General features: G+C 46.3%; 1 protein-coding gene across 1 annotated transcript in view; it reads right to left on the bottom strand.

The window, feature by feature from the left end:
• The window catches only part of Ninj2 (ninjurin 2), a 106,804-nt gene that overhangs the window by 16,679 nt on the left and 64,539 nt on the right, over positions 1-25,586 (bottom strand). The window lies entirely within an intron of this gene.

Here is a 25,586-nt window from a genome sequence, read left to right as displayed (position 1 = left end):
TCATGCACCACCACACTTGGTGCATTATGTTCTTTCAAATTCTTCACATGTATCCACCCATTCATCTTTCATCAAAACTCTCTGAGGGGATCTTAGTTTGAGAGATTAGCTTGCCCAGGATCACACAGCTAAGAGGCAGAAGAGTGGAGACTTGAATCCAGGTCTGTCCTAGGTCAGAGTTCCAACCCCCTAACCACTCACAGCTCTTGGTCTTTTGCCCTGGTCCTGAAAGGCTGGAGCTCTGGGGAAGTCAGTTCTCTAGTGCCCAGCCACAGTGTCTGCCCAGTATGTACACGAGGAGTAGATGGGTGGATGGGTGGATGGGTGGATGGATGGATGGGGGATCATTAGTGCATGCTGATCTCCCCCTTGCTAGCATTGTCCTGATCACAAGCTTTTCTGAAGCCCAAGGCAGGGGGTGCCCCAGGGTAAGGAGTTAGGTGTCAACCTTGCTTGCCCTCACCTTCTAAAAATACTAAGGAAGCATGAGCCCTGCTTGTCACTACACAGCTATCCAGTTGCTCCCTGTACGGTCCCTGTCTGCCACCTAGCACCTGCTCTCTCAAGCCTTCTGCTTGACAGCTGCCTTCATCACTGCATGGCTTTCCCTGTAAGACCAAGGCCAGATTTGCCTGAGAGCACTCTGGAGCACTGGGGCAAGCCCAGCTCCTCAGGCTGGACTTTGGGACAGCAGGGCAGGTTTAGGCTTGCATGTGAGAGCCAGCCCTTCTTTGGCCAGGGCTCTGTTTTCATGTGTATGCCCTGCTAGCTTATTTGGAGTTTGAACCCTAACCCATTTGAAGGCCTTGGACATTTAGGACACGTGAGTTGAGCACCGCCTTTCAGTTCCCCTGTGACTTGGGACCTCTATTAGTTACCTGCTAAAAAGGGGACACTAATATTACAAAGGGTGATGGTGTCATCCTATTTATAAACCCATTTATATACATATATAAGTCTAATAGAATATGGACTGAACTGTAAGTCTTATCTCTAGGCCGTGGCTAGGATAAATTCTCTTTTTTGTTGTTGTTTTGTTTTGTTTTGTTTTTTTTGCTTTTGTTTTTTCAAGATAGGGTTTCTCTGTGTAGCCCTGGCTGTCCTGGAACTCACTCTGTAGACCAGGCTGGCCTTGAACTCAGAAATTCACCTGCCTCTACCTCCCAAGTGCTGGAATTAAAGGCGTGCGCCACCACCGCCCGGCAGGATAAATTCTTTTTAAAACATTTTTATTATTTCATGTGTATCAGTGTTTGCCTCAATGTACATCTATGCACCACATATGTATCTGGTGCCTTCAGAGACCAGAAGAGGCATTGGATGCTCTGGAACTTGAGTTTCAGACAGATGTGTAACACCATGTGAGTGTTGGGAATTGAACCCAGGGTCCTCTGAAAGAGTGGTTAAGTGTTCTTAACCACTGAGCTACCTCTCCAGCCCCCACTAACAGACTCCTTTATTCCTTTTCCTTCTCTGTTTGTTTGTTTATTGATTGGTATTGAGAATCATACCTAGAACCTGTGTGTACTGGACACATGCACTGCCAAGCTCCCGTATTGTTTTATATGGTTACTTTTCTTGTTGACCAAATACTTGATAAGGAGCAACTTAAAGGAGGAAGACTCTGTCCTGGCCAGCAGTTTGAGGGCATGGCCCATCACAGCAGGAAAGCTTGGCACCAGGACTGTGGAACAGCTGGCCACATTGTGCCCACACTCAGAAAGGAGATGAATGCTGGTACCCAGCTTTCATCTGAGACCCAAGTCAGCTGTCAAGTAAGAGGCCCAAGGGAGCAGGTGCTAGGTGGCAGATAGGGACCGTACAGGGAGCAACTGGATAGCTGTGTAGTGACAAGCAGGGCTCATGCTTCCTCTATATTTTTAGAAGGTGAGGGTAAGCAAGGTTGACATCTGCTTCCTTACCCTGGGGCACTATTCTAAGGTGGTACTGCTGACATCTGAGTGAGTCTTCTACTCTGTTAAACCTTTCCAGGTAACACAGTCACAGCTATGGTAGTGGGTTTCCATGACATTTGTTTATTTATTTATTTACTTATTTATTTATTATGTATACAGCATTCTATCTGCATGTATGCCTACAGTGCAGAAGAGGGCACCAGATCTGATTGTAGATGGTTATAAGCCACCATGTGGTTGGGGGAATTGAACTCAGGACCTCTGGAAGTGTACCCAGTGCTCTTAACTTCTGAGCCATCTCTCCAGCCCCCATGACAATTCTATATCCAGTCAAGTTTACGGTTAAGACTACCATATATGCTTTTTCCTTTTTCCTCAGAATGAGTTATTTATTTACATATGTGTGGATAGGATAATTAAAAGATAGCTTTCCGCTGGGCAGTGGTGGCACACGCCTTTAATCCCAGCACTTGTGAGGCAGAGGCAGGTGGATTTCTGAGTTTGAGGCCAGCCTGGTCTATAGAATAAGTTCCAGGACAGCCAAGGCTATACAGAGAAACCCTGTCTCGAAAAACCAAAAAAGAAAAAAAAGATAGCTTTCCAGAGGTGACTTTCTTCTTTCTTTCTACCATGTGGGTCTCAGGGGTTCCACTTAGGTGATGAGGTTTGACGGTATGTACCTTTATCCAGTAGCCTGATTATTTTATTTTATTTTTTATTTTTTTAGTGTTTTTTTTTAAAAAAAGATCAGACATGGGGTCTGGAGAGATGGCTCAGAGGTTAAAAACATTGATTGCTCTACCAGAGGACCCTGGTTCAATTCCCAGCACCCACATAGCAGTTCACAACTGTCTGTAACTCAAGTTTCATAGAGTCCGACACCCACACACAGACATACGTGAAAGCAAAACAAAAGGTACCAGATACAGGGTTGTTCTTATACGCTCCTGGGCAGATCACTTATCTAATGTGTTTGAGACCAGGAATATAGCACGCACATGAAATATTCTGTTTTAGGAGGGTCTCTGCCTTAGGAGACAGGAGGATTGTGAGTTTGAGAATAGCCTGAGTTACAACATGAAACCTGGTCTCCACAAAGGGGTGGTGGTGGCACTAAACCAAGTGTGAGGTCTGTCTTAGGGTTGCCTGCCTGATCAGGTCCGGAGAAGCCAAGTACAGGAGAGAAGGGTTAGGGGTCTCTGACAAAGAGGACCACAGGCCCTGGGGAAAACAATGTCCTCTTTGCTCTCCCTGTACTGACCTAAAGTTGTTCTCTAAACAGTGAGATCCTCCAGCTTAGTGTTCATTTTGGGGTGAGTGGAGATTCCCTCCTTTTGGTCCATGGTACCAGCAAGGCTAGAAAGGTTTTAGCTCATTTCTCAAGAGGATTAAAAAGCAGTAAAGCACAAATTCAGACACCGTCAGAGGTGGAAACTGGGAGGGGAAGTCTCTCCTTTTCACTGGAAAGGGCTAACCCCATTTCAAGGCATTCAGTTTCAAACTGTGGGCACTTTCCCACAAACTAGGTACAATAGGGTATTGCTCACAGCCTGTGTCCAACCTTGTTATTCTATAAACAAGGAAACAGCTACACAGTGAGGAAACCTTCCACTGTCACATAGCAGGTGTGCTGAAACAAGAGCTCAGGTTTCCATAGCATCCACCAAATATGCCCCCCAGGACAGGCCTGTAAGGCTTGGCTTGAGACAGCCCTCTGCAGGAATCTTTCACCTCCATGACTATGTTCTCAGTAAGCAGTCACTTTTGACCCCTGTGGGACTCCATTCCTTGGCTCTAGAGGTATGGAGAGGGATTCAGATCTATATGGAAGGTACCTACCCGTCCTAGCTCTAAGCCTTTACATACACTGCATGCAGATGGTAGAATTGCCTATGAAGGAGGGGCCCATAGCAAAGGGAAACTGTCATCATAACCTGTCCCAGGGGCCGGTGCCCTCCCTGGAGACTCTGTGTCAGGGTACAGTGGTAATGGAATAAGTTTTGGCCTGGAGCAAGAACAAAACCAGAGTGAATCAGGGGTCAGAGTTGGATAACCAGGTGAGTCTGCATGCCCTGACATCTGGATTTGTGTGTGTGTGTGTGTGTGTGTGTGTGTGTGTGTGTGTGTGTGTTTGCAGAACCCTGGGGGAATTCGGGCACACTGCAGCCATTGCAAAGCCCCCAGAGACAAAACAGTTTCAGTTAAATCAGCAACAGAAAGCATACAGAGGGTATCAAACCTGTGGACTGCTCAGAAAAGGGTATTTGCACATGAGTAATCTTACAGACTCACAGTCACCTGGGAACTGGATCCGGGCTGCATTTAAGGATAAGCAAAGCCAGCGACCTTTGTAGAATGAAGTCATGCTTAGGGCTATCTGGCCAGTCATATCTAGAACTAAAAGGAGAAGCCTCTGAGTTTTTCAGCCCTGCTATTTTGAGAACCGGTCTCTCATGGTTGCTTTCCGTCTTCCTATCCTTCCTCTTCCTCTCTGGGAGCACCCCAGCCAGCTCCCCAACCTTGGGCTTCTGTAGCTAAGGGCTCGAGCATGTCATAGGTATGGAATATGTATTTGTAGGCTACAGATTGCTGCCTCCTTCCCACTATTTGGGATGTTTTCACTTCCCTTTGGACTATCACCAAGGAGGTGATTTCTTCCTCAAAGGTCTTTCCTACTATGAAGCTTTTGCAGGTCTGTCTTGTGCAATGGTCCATTCCTACACTGTAGTTGCCAGGTCACTCAGTGTATTAACACTGCTGGCCACTCAGAGGCAGCTAAAACCTTATGAGGCATGGGAGGAATAGCTCACCATTCTTTTTTTTTTTTTTTTTCTAGACAGGGTTTCTCTGTGTAGCCCTGGCTGTCCTGGAACTCACTCTGTAGACCAGGCTGGCCTTGAACTCAGAAATCTGCCTGCCTCTGCCTCCCAAGACCATTCTGGTTTTTGTTGGTTTGGTTGGTTTTGTTTTTTTCTGAGAGTTTCAATATGGAACCCAGTCTGGCCCCAAACTCTCCACCCCCTATCTCAGACTCCCATGATTACAAGCTTGAAAACTGCTCTGCCAGCTCCCAGGCCCACCCTTGAGACCTGAGACCAAGACTCCAAGGGGCCAGTTCACTAAGAGAGCATTGAAGATAGCTTTTCCTATGCTTCTACATGATGCACGTGGAGACAGGCCTCTCAGGGACAGGGCTGGGACTTGTAGGTAGGGGGTTTGTGGAGGGGTAGGTGTCTACCCTAGCCTGTGAAAAGTCAAACTAACGTATGAGATAGTAAAATAGGAAAGGAAAGGGAAGCCCCTGTGGTAGAAAGAACCCCAGCAGCCCAGGTGCTGGTTATGTATCCCTTTAATCTCAGCACTCAGAAGACAGAGGCAGGCAGACCTCTATGAGTTTCAGCCCAGCCTGGTCTACAGAGTGAGTTCCAGGTCAGCCAGGGAGGATTGCTACACAGAAACCACATCTCAGAAAACAGACAAACAAATAAAACAAAACAAAAGATGGCCATTGTCTTTATTAATAGTCCTTGTTGTTCTCTTTTAGGTGTTGAGACTCAAAAAAAAAAATCTTCCCCCAACAGATTCTTCAAAGTAGCAGTGCCCTCTGGGAATATATTTTTTTTAAATCTTAGAATGAAGAAAGCGTTATAAGTGTGACATGAAATTCATAAGCCTTAAATGATCTTGTTTGTTCCTTTGTCTGTTTTTGAAACAGGATCTTACTATGTAGCCTAGGCTGGCCTAGAGCTCAGTATGTATAGCCCAGGTTGGCCTTAGTTGAATAATGGGATTGCAAGGATGTGCTACCACACTTGCCTTCAACAACAACAATAATTTTTTTTTCTTTTGAACGGAGGCCTCACTACATTGCTTAGAAGGTTCTTGAATTCCTGGACTCAAATGACCCTTCTGGCTCAGTCTCTTAAGTAGTTTGGACTACAGAAATGGGCCACTGTACCTGGATAAGACCAGTAAGTGTCACTGGAAAAAAAATTAAATCTATTTGAAGACAGTTGTTGCATGAGAAACACTGTGTAGGCCATGAGCTCACTGTGTTTCCTAACAGTCTATAAAGCTCCGAGGAGGTAGCTCAGGAGCAAAAGCGCGCCTGAAAAAACCACAAGGACATGAGTTTGAATCCCTATCCCCCATGTAAGAAAAACCCCAGCATGGTTTCACGTGCCTGAACACCAGCTCTGGGAGATTCCTAGAGTTCACTGGCCAGCCAGAGAGTGAGCTTCTGGTTCATGAGGATACTCTATCCTAAGGCAATAAGGCGGGAAGCCATAAAGGAAGGCACCCAGCATCCTCTCCAAGCCTCTGTACACACACACACACACACACACACACACTCAACCACCTTCCATGAGGTATGTATTGCCTTCACAGTTTGTAGACAGAAGACAGAATGGAGTGCCATCAGGGCCATAGCACAGCTCAGCTTGCAGTATGCCTTAGTTCCATACCCAGCAGCCCTTCTCACCCTAAAGTCAGAAGGCAATGACAAATGGGAAACACCATGACACACAGGTTAAATGTGAGTGTGTGTCAGGCATAATCTGGCTGATTTTCCTGCTGTGTATTGAGGTCTTAAAAGGAGTCTAATAAAGAGAAAGGCTAGGGTGATGGCTCACTGCTAAATCACTTACTGCTCTTCCAGAGGTGCCGAGTTCCATTCCCAGCACCTATATCTGGACGCTCATAACCCCCTGTAACTCTAGCTCCAGGGCATCCAACGCCGCTGCCCTCTCTGTAAGCACCCACGCTCACCTGGACATACCCACATGTGATACACATTCATATATAATTTAAAAGAATATAAAAATATTTTTTTTAAAAAAATAGAGACTATGAAGCAAAAAATAGCATCATGAATGTCTGTATAAGTAGCACATGTATGGGTCTGTGTGTGTTCTAGTCTGAAGAGATTTTAAGAGATGGTAATTGTGTTGGTGAATCTGGGCTAAACAAGAATCCTTTGCAGGAATGTTCCAAAATCACCACAAGCTTTTTGGGGGCAGGCAATTTGACAATGATCTATTAAAATGTAAAAATCTGGGCCAGTGAGATGGCTCAGCAGATAGAGGTGCTTGCTACCAAGCCTGATGACCTGAATTTAATGTCACATGGTAGAAGAAGAGCGGCAACATCTAAAAGTTATTCTCTGACCTTCACAGGTAAACCAGGCATGTACTCCCCTAAAACCCTCACAAAACACACACACACACATTAAATAAGCATTTTCCTGTCTTAGCTTCCTGAGTGCTGGAATTGCAGGTGCGAGTCACCACCTGCTTAAAAAGAAGTATAGAAAGACCCCCTATAAGTGGGGTGTAGATACAGGAAGACATCAAAAATATATTTAGATGAAAAAGTCATTAGAAATACATTACAGCCGGGCAGTGGTGGCGCACGCCTTTAATCCCAGCACTTGGGAGGCAGAGGCAGGCGGATTTCTGAGTTTGAGGCCAGCCTGGTCTACCAAGTGAGTTCCAGGACAGCCAGGGTTATACAGAAAAACCCTGTCTCAAAAAACCAAAAAAAAAAAAATACATTACAATCCTACACTGGCTAAGTGACACAGAGGCTGGAGAGACGGGTAAGAGCACTTGATGCTTTGAGTTCCAGGACAGCCTGGTCTAAAGAGTGAATTCCAGGACAGCCAGGGGGACACAGAGAAACCAAGTCTCAAAACAAACAAACAACAACAAAAAGACCACAGGTACCCTTGCCAAGGACCTACGCTTGGTTCCCAGTCTTCCAGATATTTTCTGTAACAGCTTGGCTGACTCCGTGAGTGTGGAACCTGCAGATTAAGGAAAGTTGAGGGTGCACAGCCCGTAACAGACAGACACAGAAGACTAAACGAAGTTAGGTCATTGCCTATGGCAAGCCTTAAGAAGCACTCCTCGTGAGAGACATGCTTACAGAGGTGCTGTGGAGTGAACCTAGAGTCTCACACACACTCTGCTACTGAACTGTACCCCCATCCTCTTATTCCTGTCAGCCTCCTCAGTGGCTGTTACCAGCCTCTGCCACCTGCCTGACCACAGTACTTTAGAAGGAACTTCACAGAGGCAGCACTGACATCAGCCTGGAGAGGCAGAGGCTTTGCAGCCATTGGTGAGTATTGGAGATGAGGCTGCCCCACAGAGGGGTCGAGAAAGCAGGAGTGGGAGACAGTGAGTCACTGAATACTAGAGGTGGCAGAGGGAGGGTAGAGAGAACCTTTTCCGACTGGAAGACAAACTTGGTGTTTCAGGATAGAATCTTGTCCCATCCTGCTCTGCAACCCAAAAGGAAGCCATTTAGGAACAACTTCCCTGGAGAGTGGCCTTCAGATAAAGATGGCACCTTTGGTAATCTGTGTGGACACACTTGCCAGGTGCTGATTCTGACACCTTGCTGGCCCTGTGCCAGGCCATCAAGAAGTCCGCCAGGGCCATAGTCCCTTCCGTCTGACTCTCATTGCTGAACAAAGCCATTTATCATAGAGACGGAAGAAAAGACAGTGAGTGGGAGGGGATTTCATTTTATACAGTGTATGATGGGCCTGGTGGCCCTCTGCTCCAGTCTCTGGATCCAGAGCTTCGATGGCTCCTCCTACCCACTGTCTTCGTGAACAATGAAAGCAGCTGTGAGTTCTGCAGGGTGTGGGACCTGGCAGTCCTGTACCTGATGTCAGGGCTCCCTGCAGCATCTGCCTTGTCTCCTGCCTGCTGACAGCCCCCTGATAGGGCAAAAATAGCCCTGTCACCCTCACTTTCCTGCTTCACAAACGTCAACAACCTGCCTTGGCATTGGGTCCATCCTTTTTCTTTGCCACAATAGTGAGGCTCCCACTGTCTGGGCTGAATACAGATTCATCTGTCACCTTGGCCAGAAGGTTGGGAGCAATTCTGACTGTGGACGTTTCTGGAAGGGCAATACTTAGGAGCTCAATAGAGCTGGTCATAAAACCAGAGGCCTTTTGGCTGAGCCCTGGGTATCTGGAGGGACAGTGTCTGCCGTGGATAGATGTCACTGAGGGAGTGTCAGGGCATCATGGGCCTGGCTTCCCTCCCTCAGCTCAGCTTATCTTAATGTGCAGCTGGCCTGGGCTTTGTGGGAGTAGCCCGAGTGGATTTTCTGTTGGCCTGGCCCCATTTTAATAGGAAACTCTCTGGACAAAGTGAACTGGCTACTGGCAGGTGGGATTTGAGAAATAACTGGTCAGTTCTGAGTTCTAAGCAAAGAACCTTCTCTGTTCTTACCAGCTCTTCATTTTCCCTCTGCCTATTCAGCCTTCCAGGACCCTTAAAACCTAAAGACTCAGAGCCTCTATTACCAGCCAAAATACTACCTCAGTTATACCAGTGATGAACTTCGGTTAATCTGTAACCAATGAAAGATGTGGACTTTGACATCAGAACGGGGTCAAATTCAGCTTTACTACTTATTGGGCAAGTGAAGTTGTCTGAGCCTTGGTAACCGTCAGGTTCTCTGTCACTGGGTTGCTCTGACCATACAGATAGTGTGTTGTCATGACACCGTACTAGTGTTTTGGGTTATTGGGGGAGTGTCACTGGAATTCAAGGGATTCATTGTTGATCTGCTTCTCCAGTCCTAAGGATGGAACCCAGGGCTGTGGGCTGTCAGGAAAACACTCCTGAGCTACAACCCCTGTCCTGTTTGGGATCGGAGACAGTCTTACTGAATTATCCAGGCTAGCTTCAAACATGCAATCCTTAGCCTCCCTAGTGGCCGGGATTCCATGCTACATTGTCACACCCAGCTATCCTGACTCACCTCTGGAATATCCAACAAAATGGTCCTGAACAACAGAACAACACTATCAGGCATTCTAGCTTCTAGATGCAGATCTGTAGGGAGACAGTGCTTGCGGAACAACAGTGATTCTTTCTTGGATCCGTGATTGATTATATCTGTCTGTTCTGTTTAAGATGGGATCAGTCTCGCTGTGTCGCTCAGGCTTGCCTTGCACTCCTGAGCTGGAGGGACCTTCCTGACCCTGTCTCTCCGACAGCTTGGATTAGAGGCCTGCAGCCAGGTTCTTGACTTGGAGCTCTAAAAGAAAAGTCAAGTTTGAGGCAGAGGTAGAGGTGCATGCCTATAATCTCAGCACTTGGGAGGCTGAAGCAGAAGGATTATGAACTTGACATTAGCCTGTACTTTAAAACAAGTGGTCTCTCAATAATAAATAAATAAATAAATAAATAAATAAATAAATAAATAAGCAGAAGAGACAAGCTATTATAAAAGAGCAAGTCTGGTTTATCTCACCCCCTTCCACTCTTGCTGTGTGATGCTCTTTCTTTTCTCTCTGTCTTGTGTGCTCTCTTGATACATGGTACTACCTACCATGAGTCCTCATCAGAAGCCATGTCAATGTTATGCCTTTATATATTTACCGATTGGAGTTAAACTCCTTTCTTCCTTTCTTTCTATTTTCTTTCTTTTGTTTTCAAGACAAGATTTCATGTAGCTCAAGTAGGCTTCAGATTCACTAAGTAGCCAAGCTGAGCTTGAACTCCTGACTCTGCTACCTCTACCACCAAAGTTCTAGGATTATAGGCATGTGCCATCATTCTAGGCAACCACTCTTCTTTATAAAGTGCCCAGTACCGGGCAGTGGTGGTGCACGCCTTTAATCCCAGCACTTGGGAGGCAGAGGCAGGTGGATTTCTGAGTTCGAGACCAACCTGGTCTACAGAGTGAGTTCCAGGACAGCCAGGGCTACACAGAGAAACCCTGTCTCAACAAAACAAAATAATAATAATAATAATAATAATAATAATAATAAAGTGCCCAGCACAGGATATTTTGTCACAGCAACACAAAACAGGCCATGATGTCGTGCCTCTCCACTGTAAAATTACTTCCTATAGCTGTATTCTACTTTGGGGGGAATAAACTCAGCCCACACTAAAGAAGAATGCTGAAGACCTTTTAGAATAACTCCTAAAAATGTTCATGACAGTCATCAGATGTGACTGTATGTGTAGTCGGTGTTCTTTCCCATTTACTCATACTACAGTTGGTGAGTGTGTCTCAATTCCTCCTAGCCTACCTTGCAATTTATGTGTTACACAAGTCAAGCCACTTGTCCTGTAGAGCCACTCATGGTGAGGTATTTAGCCTGCAAGATGACCTCCTGATGTTCACACCCTGTCCTGTCCCTTCCCACACTGAATCTAGCTCATCTGCTCAACCAACAGGAATGCTGTATTTCTGGTGCTGTGCCGTTTCCAGGGCAGCGTCATAGAAGGCATTGTTCCCACTTTGCTGTCTTTTGAATTCCTTGCTCTGGGAACCGGCTGCCACATCATCAGTCTAGCATCCTATGGAAATGGTAAGAGACTGAACCTTGAACAGGAAGCAGCAATTCTTGGCCAACCAGCCAGCTTTGTGCATTCGTCTTCCTTGTCTCTTTTTTTGAGATAGACTTTGGCAAAACTGCCTCCAACTCCTGGGAAGCAATCCTCCTGCCTCAGGAGTGATGGGGACGGCAGTTATGTAGCACTGCTCCAGGCTGAGTGAGCAATCAGGAGAATGGCCCCTTTATGCAAAGTCAAGCCTTTAGAGGGTCTGGGCCTGGCTGACATCCTGTGTACAATACTGTGGGCTTCAAAAGCAGAACCACTCCTGAATCTCAACCCATAGCAGCTCACTGTTTCTCTGCTTGCAGTGTTGCCTGAGCCCACGGGCTAGATTGGAGCAGAGTACAGACTCATGGTTTGTTTGGGGGAGAAGTTGCATCACCAGCACATCTGGCAGTGACACACTGAACACACAATTCTCGGTTACAGGTACTTTCCTCTCAGTGTAGTGAAACATGGTGTATTGTCAGTCTATACCTTTGCTCTTGGAAAGGCACCTGACCTCCAGCTCCTTTTGACATCTCTGTATATAGTTTCCCAGTGTTAGCTCATTGTGCTTAGGTATGGGTTTCCAGCACCTCCTTTTCCTTTCTTTGTGTGCATGGTGTGTGGATGTGTTCGTGTGGGTCTGCGTGGGTATGGGAGGGTGTGCATGCCTATCTGTGCACGTGTAGAGCACAGGGGTCAATGTTGCATGTCTTCCTTAATTGCTCTGTGGAAAACAGGCCACACTTCTTCAAAAGGTTTAACACGGGTGACCACTCCTGGGTATCCACTCAAGGAAAACAAAAGCATACCTAGTAAGCCACCCAGGTTCACACCTGTAATCTCAGCAACTTGGGAGGCTGAGGTAGGGGGATCACTGTGAGTTTGAGGAGAGCTTGACTATATAATGATTTTGAAGAAGACTCTGGAATAGATTTTTTTTTAAAAGAAAAAAAAATAATCCTGGTTCTTATAGACTTAATCAAGAAAAGGAAAAGAACCCAACCACCTTAACCTCTGCATGCACAACATGTACCTCTGACACCCACCACATAAGATAAATACCAAATAAATAAATGTAATAATTATTTTCCATTAAAAAAAGAGAAAAGGGCCGGGCGGTGGTGGCGCATGCCTTTAATCCCAGCACTTGGGAGGCAGAGGCAGGCGGATTTCTGAGTTCGAGGCCAGCCTGGTCTACAGAGTGAGTTCCAGGACAGCCAGGGCTATACAGAGAAACCCTGTCTCGAAAAACCAAAAAAAAAAAAGAGCAAAGGAAACCCAGGCTGGGATGTAGTACAGTTGGTATGGTACTGGTCTAGCCCATACTAGGTCTGGGCTAGCCCTCTGCCTTGCATAAGGCAGACATGGTGGCAAAGCCTGTAATCCCGACTCTTGGCTGGAAGAAACAGGAGGATGGTAAATTCAAGATCATCCTCCGCTCTGTAGCCCTTCCAGTTAGCCTCTACCTTAGAGAAAGAACCTAGACACTTCCTGGTACGATGAGGAGTAAGACAAGACACTCTCCCTGCTTCTCTGAAATGTGCTGTGCCTCAGGCTCTGAGGCGTGGGGCTTCAAAACAGTGTGCTAAGTGAGCAGCTAGACACAGAAGACCGGAAGTACTGACCAGAAGAGGAAAAGCTGCAGAGACAAGAGACAGGTTAGTAGATGCCTAGGACTCGAGAAACAAGAAGAACATGAGAGCAAGACTTCCCTTCCTTCCTTCCTTCCTTCCTTCCTTCCTTCCTTCCTTCCTTCCTTCCTTTCTTTTTCTGCCTTTGCAAAAAGCCTTATACTATAGCCCAAACCAGCCTGAAACTCACTAAGTAGCCCAGGCTAGCTTCAACCTGTGGCACTCTTCCTTTCCCCAGGCCTTCAGTGAGGGCCCTTTTCCTATGCGTGGTGGGCTGCTGATGGCCCAGTCTTATGCCGTAACTACAGCTGCAGTGGGTCTGTTATACATCCTGTCCAGAAGACCCTGTCTCTGCTCTGCCCTAGCCTTTTACATTGGTTTTGTCCCCTTCTCCATGATATTCTCTGAGGAGACACTTGGAACAGCTGTGAGTCTGCACAAACTGATGCCCAGTGGCAACATGGAGTACAGAAACCATGAGTAAAGATGAATCCTTCTTGCTTAAGTTATTGCCACCCCTTTTTTAGAAAGAATATTTAATCCACACACTATAAGGGAGCAACAGATTGGGCTGCGATTGTACCGCCTGTCCCTTAAGTTATTTCTGTCAGGTATTTCTGTCACTGTGATGAAAAGTCTAACACAGTAATCTACATACGATCTTAGCCAAAGGCTGAAAAGTGATTGAAAAGCTTCTGTCACAAATCTTTTTAAAAATTGCTCTGAATAAAGTGGCATGTGTAACACCGGCTGTGTGTATTTCTGACTTCAAGTTTTCTCTTTTAGGTAATACCTCACTCTGTAGTTCAGGCTGGCCTGGGACTCACGTGGTAGGTCAGAGTGGCCTTGATCTTGTCGTGATCCTCTGGCTCCAGCCTCCTCAGTGCTGGGATTACAGACAAATGCTTCCTGGCAGGGCTAAGAATCTCAATACTCTGAGATAAATCAAAACCCTGTCATAGATGCAGTAGGTTGGTTTCTAGGATGTTCTAAGCTGTAGGCTTCTGGGTGATGTCCAGTTCTGGCATCTGTGTGACCTTAGGAGAGTCAGTTACCCTGCCTGTGCCTCCATTTCTTGTGTATAGAAGGATAACAATTACAACGTCTTCCTATGAAAGCTGGAGAGAACTGCGTTAAGTGTGTGTGTGTGTGTGTGTGTGTGTGCAGGACTTATGGGAAGTACCTGCTGTTATCCTATACCACATCTCATGGCTGGGCTGTTAGAGTGTCTGTTATGTTTCCCATTACATACTCTACCACTGAGAACACAGTGTCGTATAGAACTCTAACTTGACCCTGACAGACTTACAGGTCATGAGGAGCCACTGGGGGGAAAGTAGACCAGAGAGACAGCAAAGAGGCCAAGTGCCATCACACTACTAAAGCAAGGAGACATTTTATACAATAGGTTCCTGACTTCAAGTGACTCAGCTTTTTTTTTGGTTTTTCGAGACAGTGTTTCTCTGTGTAGCCCTGGCTGTCCTGGAACTCACTCTGTAGACCAGGCTGGCCTCAAACTCAGAAATCCGCCTGCCTCTGCCTCCCAAATGCTGGGATTAAAGGCTTGCGCCACCACTGCCCGGAGCGACTTGGTCTTAAACAGCCTTCTGTGTGCGGATCGGGACAGCTGAGACAATGCAGGGTGAGTGAAGTCCTTTCCTCTTTCCATTGACCAAAATTCCATAAAGGTAGGCCTCTTAGAGGTCAAAGAAAAGAATGTATTTTGGAATTGATAATAGTGTTTGGGGACTTTATAATGGAGTTTCTGTTAACAACATACACTTCTCTCTCTTTTTATTTGAATTTTACTTTTGACAGAGCTGAAGATGGAGCCCATAGCCTCACAAATATGATGCTCCACCTCTGAGCCACAACCCAGCCCCAGCGCTCAGGTGGGGTGATGCAAGGTGAAGCTAACAGCGCTAGGGGTGTGAACCAACTTGGCGCCACTGGTGGGTGTGGGGAGGACCGCTGGACTGTAGAGGTGGGGGGGGGTGTCTAAAAGCCCTTGCAGTGGGGAAGCCCTCTAATGTGCTGCTGCCCTTCCCCGCTGTGAAGCGCCTTCCGGGATCCCAGCAGGATTTATCTTTGGAACTGCTTCATTGGTGTGAGTGGGAGATTCCCTCCTGGGACAAATTAATCTTCCATAGATGAAAACATTTCACAGGCATCTGCAGATAAGCTTCCTGTCAAGGAATGAGCTTGTTCATCAATGGGGAGATAAAGAAAGAGCTGCTCTCGGGCAGAGTCCGTGCGCGGCTGCAGTGTGCAAGCCTGTAGCTGCCATTCTCTCTGTGTGTAGTTACGCACAGATAGGGCTTTGCCAACGACCTGCCTTTAGAGTGCTTAAGTTTCCCTACTTGACTGGAGTTCGTGTATCCACTTCCCTCGGGTCATGGGTAAGGGTGCCAGGTCCTCTGTTTATTAGGGAGCAATGTCTACAGCTGTGTAGCCCCATTCTTGCTCTTTCTCTAACTCTACCAAGGTTGACTGAGCTGGTCAGTGGTACCAGCCTGTATATACAGACAGTATGAATGGTGTGGACCTAGCCATAGGCCACTTCAAAGAAAGAGTTCACTAATGGCAGACTCTATTGCTTGTGAGCCCGTGGGGAGGCGATGAGAAATATAAGGGAGCATGGGTACAGCGCGGTGGCCAAGAAGTAGAGAAAGATGTCAGGGACAAGACAGACAAGTCACAATCCCGGAGGACACACTGTTCAATTGTGTCCTAACTTTCTTTCCTTCTTCTTTCTCTCTTTCTCTCTTTCTCTCTTGTTTTTTCGAGACAGGGTTTCTCTGTGTAGCCCTGGCTGTCCTGGAACTCACTCTGTAGACCAGGCTGGCCTCAAACTCAGAAATCCGCCTGCCTCTGCCTCCCAAGTGCTGGGATTAAAGGGATGCGCCACCACCGCCCGGGCGTGTCCTAAGTTTCTATTGCCTCCAAATGCCTATCAAACTAAGGGTTCATCAACAAAGGAGTCCACTGACCGGTCAGACTTGCTCGGTGTAGTTGCCACGGAGACTCAGGATTCACATTCTGGTCTGGGGGACGCTCCTGCTCTACCCCATGACAGAACCTGAAATATACTCGTCTACTGGATCATCCTCTCTAATGACGGACACCACTGCCTTAACAGAACGCTTAGTCATGAATACGTCCAAAATTCACAAAAATATTTTGGACAAAGAATGTATCCTTTTTATAAGTAGAAAAATGTTAAAATAGACAAAATACAAATTTCAAAAGTATCTCCTCTTCAGTCAATTTATTTTGAAAAGTCTTTAAAAAGCCATGTTTTCCAAGCCAGATGTGGCGGACTAGAGCTGTGTACCCAGCACACAGGAAGGGAAGGCAGGAAGATTTTGAGTTTGAGGCCAGCCTGGGCTATCCAAGTTCCAGGCCGGATTACCTTTTCCACTTTAAGCAGCGGCTCCACTGTAGAAAGTGATTCTGGAAAGAATGAAGGCTGTGTGCAAAGGGACACCTTTAGAAACGTTCATTATGACAAGTTTACTAGTGTTTGTTTTTGTTTTGAGGACTCTCCCATGGCTCAAGCTGGCTCAAGCTGGCTTTGTGTCTAAGTCTATCCCTGAACTCCTTGTCCTCCTGCCTCCATCTCCCAAGTGCTGGAAGTACCACCATACCCAGCTCATATGTCATTTTACAATAGTGGAAACTGGGTACGTCTAGTAATAGGGATTAATTAAATGAATTAGATTACAGTCATGATGGGCTATTATTGTTGGTTATTTCTTTCATATAGATAGATATTAGATATATATTTGATATAGATAGACACAGATACAGATAATATAGCACTCAGACCTTATGTATACATAGCAAACTCACATTCTTCTTCTGAACAACACCGTCAGCTTGCCTAGCTATTATGATTGGTTTTAAAAAATATTTATGATGACATGTACTGTCCAAATGATTCCATTAAATTCCAAATATCATCCAAATAATTTCAAATTGTCCCAAATGTGGGACTCTAATGAGGTATATGTGGAGTAAAGGTTAAATATGAAAATGTTAGCTATTGTTATTTCTGAGGAGTCAGATTATAGGCTATTTTGATTTTGTGGGTTTTTTTTCTAAAATTTTCAAAGATCCTATAATGTTGTAGTCATGTTGTAAAATATACATCTTAAGATTTAAAAAGAAATCACTTAACAAGAGACAATAGGGCTGGAAAGATAGCTCAGTGGTTCAGAACCCTGACTATTCTTCCAGAGGTCCTGAGTTCAATTCCCAGCAACCACGTGGTGGCTCACAACCCTCTGTAATGGGCATCTCTGTAATGAGATGCCTTCTTCTGATGTGTCTGAAGACAGCTACAGTGTACTCACAGACATAAAATAAATCTTAAAAAGAGAGAGATGATAACAACATAACTAAGTAGACATTTGTGGAACATCCCAGTCCTAGGGATGGTGGCTTCCTAACCACCAGGCATTGGCCCTGCATCAAGCTTGGCTTTATACTTTACCTCTGAGCCTGGCAGGGTCTAGTAGGTGGGGCCGGGTAGCTCCACTCAGACATAAATCCATGGTTCAGACAGGAGCTCACAGCATGATTACGGTCAGCTTCATCGAGATCTGAGCCCTGACATCAGCAGCATTAGAGGAACTAGGCCCTGTGAAGTCCACTAAGGTATGAAGAGTGAGGGCCCTGAATCCAGCACGCTGGAGGGGGTCTCATTTCCCTGGGGTTTGCATTACTGCGGCTGGAGCATGCTCCGGAGCCAACGCTTACGTGCCTCAGGCATCATTCCCACCCCCTTACCCACCAGCAGGATGCTAGTATTCTACCTCTGCTGGTCAGTGTCTGAGTCCTGGGAAATGTGCCAGAAGCAAGTTGGCAACCAGATTTACATTAATGTCTCCTCCAGCCTCCTGAGCAGCTGGGGAGCCTTGGCTGCTGTCACTCTGGTCTGAATTCCTCAAAGCAAACCGTGGGAGGTCTTTAGAGATAAGTCCTTCTGAGAGACTTGTGTAGAAGCGCTCAAGGCTGTATGCAAGAGAAGGTGATCAGAGTTGTAAGAGAGATGGGTGGAGACATGATTTGAAATTAGATTAATGGCCAGACAGGTAGTGGAAGCAAAGGCTTCTTACCTTTGTCTGTACTCGTTAGGGATGTTCTAATATTTATGTAAGTTTATTTTGGGGACAGGTTCTCCTAGCCCAGGTTGACCCTGAGTTTTCTATGTAGCTCAGGATGGCCTTAAGCCTTCCATTAGCCTCCATCCATCTCCCAAACGCTAGGGTTTACAGAAATGCCAATCCCTAATGCTTAAGTCATAAAAACAATCTTGAGTTCTCAAGGAGAGTAAAACGTCTCCGAACCCTCTGATAGTTAAAACAGGCCTCTCCTTCTAGCAGGGAGAACTCTGTCTTTTGGGAGATGTGGTCATACAAAGCTAAATGCTTGTTCCTAGCTTCCAGTATTACAATTGGCTTCCCACTGCATTGCTGGAGGCTAGTAGTGACCAGCATATTGAAAACAATATTGATGAGTGAACTGAGTTTGCATTCACTTTATTTGCAAATAGGTGTGTGCTGTCTGTATTATTTGCTACCAATAGAAGTTGTTCTTTTTAAAAAAGTAACTTTTAGGAAGAAAAGAAATTATTTCCTTTTAAAAGTTATTGTCATTTTATTATTATTTTTTTATGCATATGGGTGTTTACCTGCATGTGTATATGTGTGTGTGCCTGGAGACCATGAATGCTAGAAGAGGGCACTGGATCCTCTGGAGCAAAAGTTATAGGGGGTTGTGAGCTACCATGTGGGTGCTGGGAATCAAACTCAGGTTCTCTGGAAGAGGAGCCAGTGATCTTAACCACTGATCCATCTTTCCAATCTCAGAAATAGTTTATTTTTTAATGTTTTATTTTATTTATTCTTTAAATTTGTGTGCATGTTTATACATGTACACACACCGAAATACATGCATTCTGGTGCCTTTGGGGGCCAGCAAGAGTGTTGGATGAGTATGGCTGTGAGCAGGGGGCCCCAGGTGCTGGAAACAAAATTGCACATGACCTCTGACCCTCCCCCTAGCCCCATGGGAAAGAAATCACTGCCATGGGAAGAAGGGCACAGAGTCAAAGCCAGCTCTTTCATCTGTCTGACTTGATAACTATCAGTGATGATATTGACATCCCCTAAGGAAGCCAGTGACAGTTCTTCAAATGAACGACCTTCAGTTAAGAGTATACATGTCATTCAGATGTATCCTGCTAATGTGGTGACTGAGAAGTGTCATAGACATGCCAAAGGCTTCTGAGAATAGTGACACTGGGGACAGTGTACCAGCTCCAGAGACTCCGTTGTCATGGCTTTATTGAGATACAACTCACAAACTATGATTCATACACTAAAGCATACAATTTGATGACTTTTCATATGGTCACAGAGTTGTACAAACGCTGCCACAACCAACCATCTGAATATCTCCTATCCACGGCACATCACTTATTCACTCTTTCATATTCTTTCTTTATGTCCCTCTGTCTCTATCTCTCTCACACACACACTCAGGTTATTTTTTTCTTTTTTCCCTTTTTTCTTTTTGTTTTTGGTTATTGGTCTTTTGAGACAAGGTTTCTCTGTATAATAGCCCTGGCTATCTTGGAACTCACTTTGTAGACTAGGGTAGCCTCGAACTCACAAAGATCCACTTGCCTCCCGAATGCTGAGATTAAAGGCATGCTCTACTATACACCTAGCTACATTCATCTTTTTTGAGACAGGATTTCAATATGAACAGTAGAGTGTTCTTAAACTCACTGTGTAGTCCCAGGCTAGCCCCCAAGCCCAAGGCAATCCTCTTGCTTCTATCTCCCAATGGCAGGAATGACAGACATGTGCCAACATGCTCAGCTAAGATCCAGTAGAATCCAGGCTAGTTTGGAGTCAGCATTACTATGCCACAATGTAAGATGTGGACAAGCCCTGCACACTACGACTATGTCAGATTGGCCCTAATCAGGTCTGGTGATACACATCTGGAATCTCAAAACTTAGAAGATTAGAGGCAAGAGGATTAGGAATTCAAGATCATCCTTAGCTACATAAAATGTTCAAACTAACTTGGGCTACATGACACCCTATCTTAAGCAACCAAGGGGGGAAGTGCTGGTCTTGTTTTTTTTCCTGGTGTTTTGAGAAGGGACACGGGATGTGAGGTAGGAGCTGCCGTGTGATAGTAAAGACAGACTTGGAGGTACCTGGTCCAAAGTCTGCAATCTGAGTAGTGCCCCCTCTCCTCTGTCACCACTCTAGAAAATGGGTTTTGGGGTTTCTTGCCTACTCCAGTATGGATCCAGTCAGGTGTCTGGTCAGGAAGATTAGCTAGAACTGGATCTTGTAACACAGGGCCGTAATTCCAGTTACTGGGGTGGGAGTGGGGCCATGGCAGGAAGACTCCAAGTTCAAGACCAACCCGAGCTGCACAGTGAGAGCCTATCTTAAAAGAAAACCAAATTTTCACAAAACAGAGATAAAGACAAGAAGGAATTAGATACAAAGTTTAAGGAAAGAATCCACTAGAAAGACCGAAGAGCCCAGTAACAGGAATTCCAGATAAAATGAACGGAGAAAGAAAGGGCAAGATAATTCAGACTTTTAGAAATGATTCAGAGCCGGGCGGTGGTGGTGCATGCCTTTAATCCCAGCACTTGAGAGGCGGAGGCAAGCGGATTTCTGAGTTCGAGGCCAGCCTGGTCTACAGAGTAAGTTCCAGGACAGCCAGGGCTACACAGAGAAACCCTGTCTTGAAAAACCAAATCAAAAAAAAAAAAAAAAAAAGAAAAGAAAAGAAATGATTCAGATTTTTTTTCCCCCTAGAGCAGAGGACATAAATTTTCAGGTGTAAAGTCCTGGTCAACTATCCATTTCGGTAAGTTAGAAAAGATGTATCCATCCCAAGGGGAATTACAATAACCTTTTAGAACTGAAGGTAAGAAGACTCCGAAAGCTTTCAGACGTGAGCTGCACAGACCAGTGGGTCTCAGCCTTCCTATCGCTGTGACCTTTAATACAGTTTCTCATGTGCTGACCCCCAACCATAAGATTATTTTGTCGCTACTTCATAGCTGTCATTTCGCTGTTAGGAATCATAATGTAAAAGCTGATATGCAGACATCTGAGATGTGATCCTGCAACCCACAGGTTGAGAACCAGTGCAAAGGACAAAAGATCGGCGTTGGTGTAACCGTGGCTGCACTAGAAGCGGAGCGTAAGGGTGATCTTATGTATCTCAGCATGTAAACACTGCACTGCCTTTGCTTGCTGCCACAGGGAATCACTAAAGGGCATCACAGAATCCAGGCAAACCAAGGGAGGTGAAGACATGCAACCTACAGGACTCTGAGCAGAATTACCTTGTCGCTAAGGAGATCAGACAGAAAAGAGAGAAGGAGTTGAGGAGGGGTGGGGCATTTCAGGAATGGGGTGGGAACAACTAGGCCTTGAGTTAAGTCCATGGGAACACTGACCAGGAGGAGCCTATGGGTCTAGTGAGATTGTTCAACGTGTAAAGTTGCTTGCCCTTCAGTCTGATGGTCTGAGTTCAATCCCTGAGACCCCACTCCCAAAAGCTGTGTTCTTGCCTACACACACACACACACACACACGCACGCACGCACACATGCACGCACACACACACACACACACACACACACGCACACACACACACACACACGCACGCATGCACGCACGCACACACACACACTCACACACGCACACACACACGCACACACACACACACGCACATACACACACACACACTCACACACACACACACACACACTTTTTTTGTTTTTTGTTTTTTGTTTGTTTGTTTGTTTTTCGAGACAGGGTTTCTCTGTGTAGCCCTGGCTGTCCTGGAACTCACTCTGTAGACCAGGCTGGCCTCAAACTGAGAACTCAGAAATCCGCCTGCCTCTGCCTCCGGAGTGCTGGGATTAAAGGCGTGCGCCACCACTGCCCGACTGTTTATTCTATTTTATGTGCATGGGTATTTTGCCTGCCTGTGTGTCTGTGCACCATATGTGTGTCTGATGTTCATGGAGGTCGGAAGAGGGCATCAGATCCACAGGAAGGGGAGTATTGATGATTGTGAGTCACTTAGGTGGGTGCTGGGAACCAAACCCGGGTCCTCTGAAAGAGTCTTAAGTTCTCTTAACAACAGAGCCAACTCTTCAACCACTAGTACCTGCATTATAGGAGGAACTAGGCTCCCAGGTCATCTGTATATCAAAGTCTGAGAAGCAGTGTGCTGCACCTGCCTTTCAGGGTACCATGCTGGGCATCCTAGAGACAGCCGACACCAAATACCTGACCCTGCCAGCTATAGTGGTGTATGCCTGTGATTGCAGCTTTTGGGAGATAAAGGTAGGGGAACCTATAGTTCACAGTCATCTCACCTAACCACTCCTACCTGATCCCCCACCTAGCCCATCCTGGGCTACAGGAGACCCTGAACTACAGGAGTCAATAGCAGCCCTGTGTCACATTCCTAAAGCAAGCACGGGACTGAAAGGGCAGAAAGCAGCAGAAGCTTCAGCTCTACGCAAGAACCCAGCAGGTTAGTCAGGTCAGGTGACACTGGGAACCACTAAGCAAAATCACCTCTCAAGTGTGGCAATTGGCTGTGAATAAATGACCAATGACTGTCAGAATCCCGCTGACACAGGCTGGGTGCTGGGCTAAGGCTCTCTTCTTGGCAGAGAGAGCCTTCTGCCCCTGTGCTCAGGAAGTGGGCAGAAGGAGACAGACTGAGTTAGCCGCTGCTAATCGCTTTTTCAGACAGAAACCCATGGCCTACAGGACTAGGGAAAAGGAGAAAGGGACAGAAAGGAGGCTGGGGGCCCCTGTGGGGGTGGGATAGGAAATCACATTCCCATTCTTGGCAGGAGCTGGTTGCCTCCCACCACTTTTCCTGGTTGAGGTTCTTTGGCAGCCAGCCATGGTCTTTGTGCTGTGGACACCACCCCCTTTCCAACATGAGCACATTAGAATGGAAGGCGCGGGTGTAAAGATGGCACAGGCAAGAGGAAATGAACTTGTGGACAGCTGATGTCCTAGCTCAGCCCTCCATGTGCTGTGACTAAGAAAAGAAGAGGAAGAGGAGGAAGAAGGAGATGGAGGAAGAAGGAGGAGGAGGAGGAGGAAGAGGAGGAGGAGGAGGAGGAGGAGGAGGAGGAGGAGGAGGAGAAGGAGAAGGAGAAGACCCCAGCACTCCCAAATTATACATATGAGAGTCCTTTAAAGTAGCATTGGAATCTTACATTATTCAGCAGTAACAAACTCCTCCATTGAATGTCTGGCCTCACGAAGGCTTGGTGTCAACTCTGGAGTTATCAAAGTAAGCAACAGTCAAACACAAACTTCAAAAAGTACCGAACACTTAAAACTGCACTAGGTTCAGCCTATAATCCCAGCACTGATGAAGGTAAAGGGTTAAAGGTTCTTGTCTCAAAATGAAAAGGACAAAGAGGGCCAGGGGTATGGCTTCATAATGTCACGTCTGCCTATCATATGTGAAGTCCTAAATTCAGCCCCTAGTGACACACACACACACACACACACACACACACACACACACACACACAGAGAGAGAGAGAGAGAGAGAGAGAATCACTATCTGATTTTGATTTTTTAAAGTTTATTTTTATTTTCTGTGCATTGCTGTTTTGCCTGCATGTATGTCTGTATGAGGGTGTCTGATTTTGGAGTTATAGTTATGAGTTGTCTTGTGGGTGCTGGGAATTGATCCTGGGACCTCTGGAAGAATAGTCAGTGATCTTAACCACTGAGCCATCTCTCAAGCCCTGCCAATATATATATATTGTATGTTAGTACACTGTAGCTGTCTTCATATCTTCAGACACACCAGAAAAGGGCACCAGATCCCATTACAGATGGTTGTGAGCCACCATGTGGTTGCTGGGAATTGAACTCAGGACCTCTGGAAGAGCAGTCAGTGCTCTTAACCACTGAGCCAGCTCTCCAGCCCCTAAAGTATATATTCTAATTCATTTCAATTTCAGAACAAGTTCTTGGGGGTAAATGCAATTAGTCCCCCCCCCCTTTTTTTTTTTGGTTTTTCAAGACAGGATTTCTCTGTATAGTCCTGGCTGTCCTAGAACTCACTCTGTAGACCAGGCTGGCCTCAAACTCAGAAATCCACCTGCCTCTGCTTCCCAAGTGCTGGGATTAAAGGCATGTGCCACCACTGCCCTGCAATTAGTCCCCACTTTACAGGGAAAGCTGAAGTGTCTGAGAGGAGAGAGGGTCATGTGCTGATGTCTGTCAGTTTTCATCACTATGACAAATGCTGCAATATGACTCGAGAGGAAGGAAGATTAAATTGAGTGCATGACTTCTGAGGTTTCAGCCCACCATGTCTTGGTCTTGTCACATTGGACACGTCACTGTGAGGTGCAGGTATTGCAGGGCTGATCACTTTATGTAGGCCTGGGGGCAAAATGAGAGCACGGTGTCAGGGTCCCACTGTCCTTTTCGATGACCAAACTTCTTGTCACAGATTCCTCCTAAATGTTCTGCTATGACGGAGCTTTTTGATCCATGTCCTTTGGGGGACTGTTATGACCCAAAGCACAACCCCTGCAGAACTGGGATTCAAATTCAAATAGTCTGGCTCCAGAGTGCGCCCCAGAGTGTTAACCAAGCTGCTCAATCCGGGACACTGGGGCAATGTGGTGAGCAAGACACCAACAACAGCTCCTACCAGTAAATCCCACTCCGGCCTTAATGAGCAGCTTGGTTTCAGCTAAGTAACTCAGAGGCCATACGGAATGGGGGCAAGAGCAGAGGCGTCATCCAGACCTGGTAGCAAGGCCTGTAATATCAGCTACTTGGGAAACTGAGACAGGAGAATCACACTTCCAAGGCCTGCCTGGGCAGTTTAGTGAGACAACAGTTTCAAATTAAAAAGTGAAAAAGGGTCCGGGGTATATACTGCAGTGGGGAGCACCTGCCTATGATAGTCAGGGTCCTGGGTTTGATTCCAGTACCTTGAAAAACAAACAAACAAAAAAACTAAAAGGCAGAGGTGGCGGGGCAAAGCTGGGGACCCGCCCACAGTGCTGTCACTTAGGAAGGAAGGGCATCGGAGCTGAGTGACCATTGAGCACCTGTCACGTTGTGGGCTTTTTCTAGGTTCTGTCCTCTGGCTGTCCTGTGCAACCTTAGGCAAGGTCCTGTTCCTCACTGGGTCCCTGTGCCTTGAGAAGGAAAGGGGACCAGGTGACCCGTGGACTTTGTGTTGTCTGGCAGCTGAGGATGGAGCCCAGAGCCTTGCACAGGCTCAGCACGGGCTCTACTGTGGAGCCCCCTCCATTCTCCCAGTCCTTCCTTTCTGCTTTTGCTTTTTCTTCTTCCTGAAGACCCAGTGTCTTGCTAAGAAGGCTCCCTACCAGTGAGTGACACCCCAACCTCTTATTTTGTTTTAAACAATTGATCTGAACAAATCTTACCAAAGAGGTACCATTTGTGCAAAGAAAACCCTAGACCACAAACCAGAGGCCACAGCAATGCACAGGAGCTGCCTCTGCTTTTGCACATCCTCTCTCATTGAGTAAGGCATTCACCTTCCCTTCCCTTCCCTTCCCTTCCCTTCCCTTCCCTTCCCTTCCC

The sequence above is a fragment of the Grammomys surdaster genome, unplaced genomic scaffold, assembly GCF_004785775.1.
Source record: "Grammomys surdaster isolate TR1022 unplaced genomic scaffold, NIH_TR_1.0 126660, whole genome shotgun sequence".
NCBI classification, from domain to species: Eukaryota; Metazoa; Chordata; class Mammalia; order Rodentia; family Muridae; genus Grammomys; species Grammomys surdaster.
The sequence above is the reverse complement of the archived record's forward strand: the minus strand, read 5'-3'. Positions and strand labels throughout refer to the sequence as shown.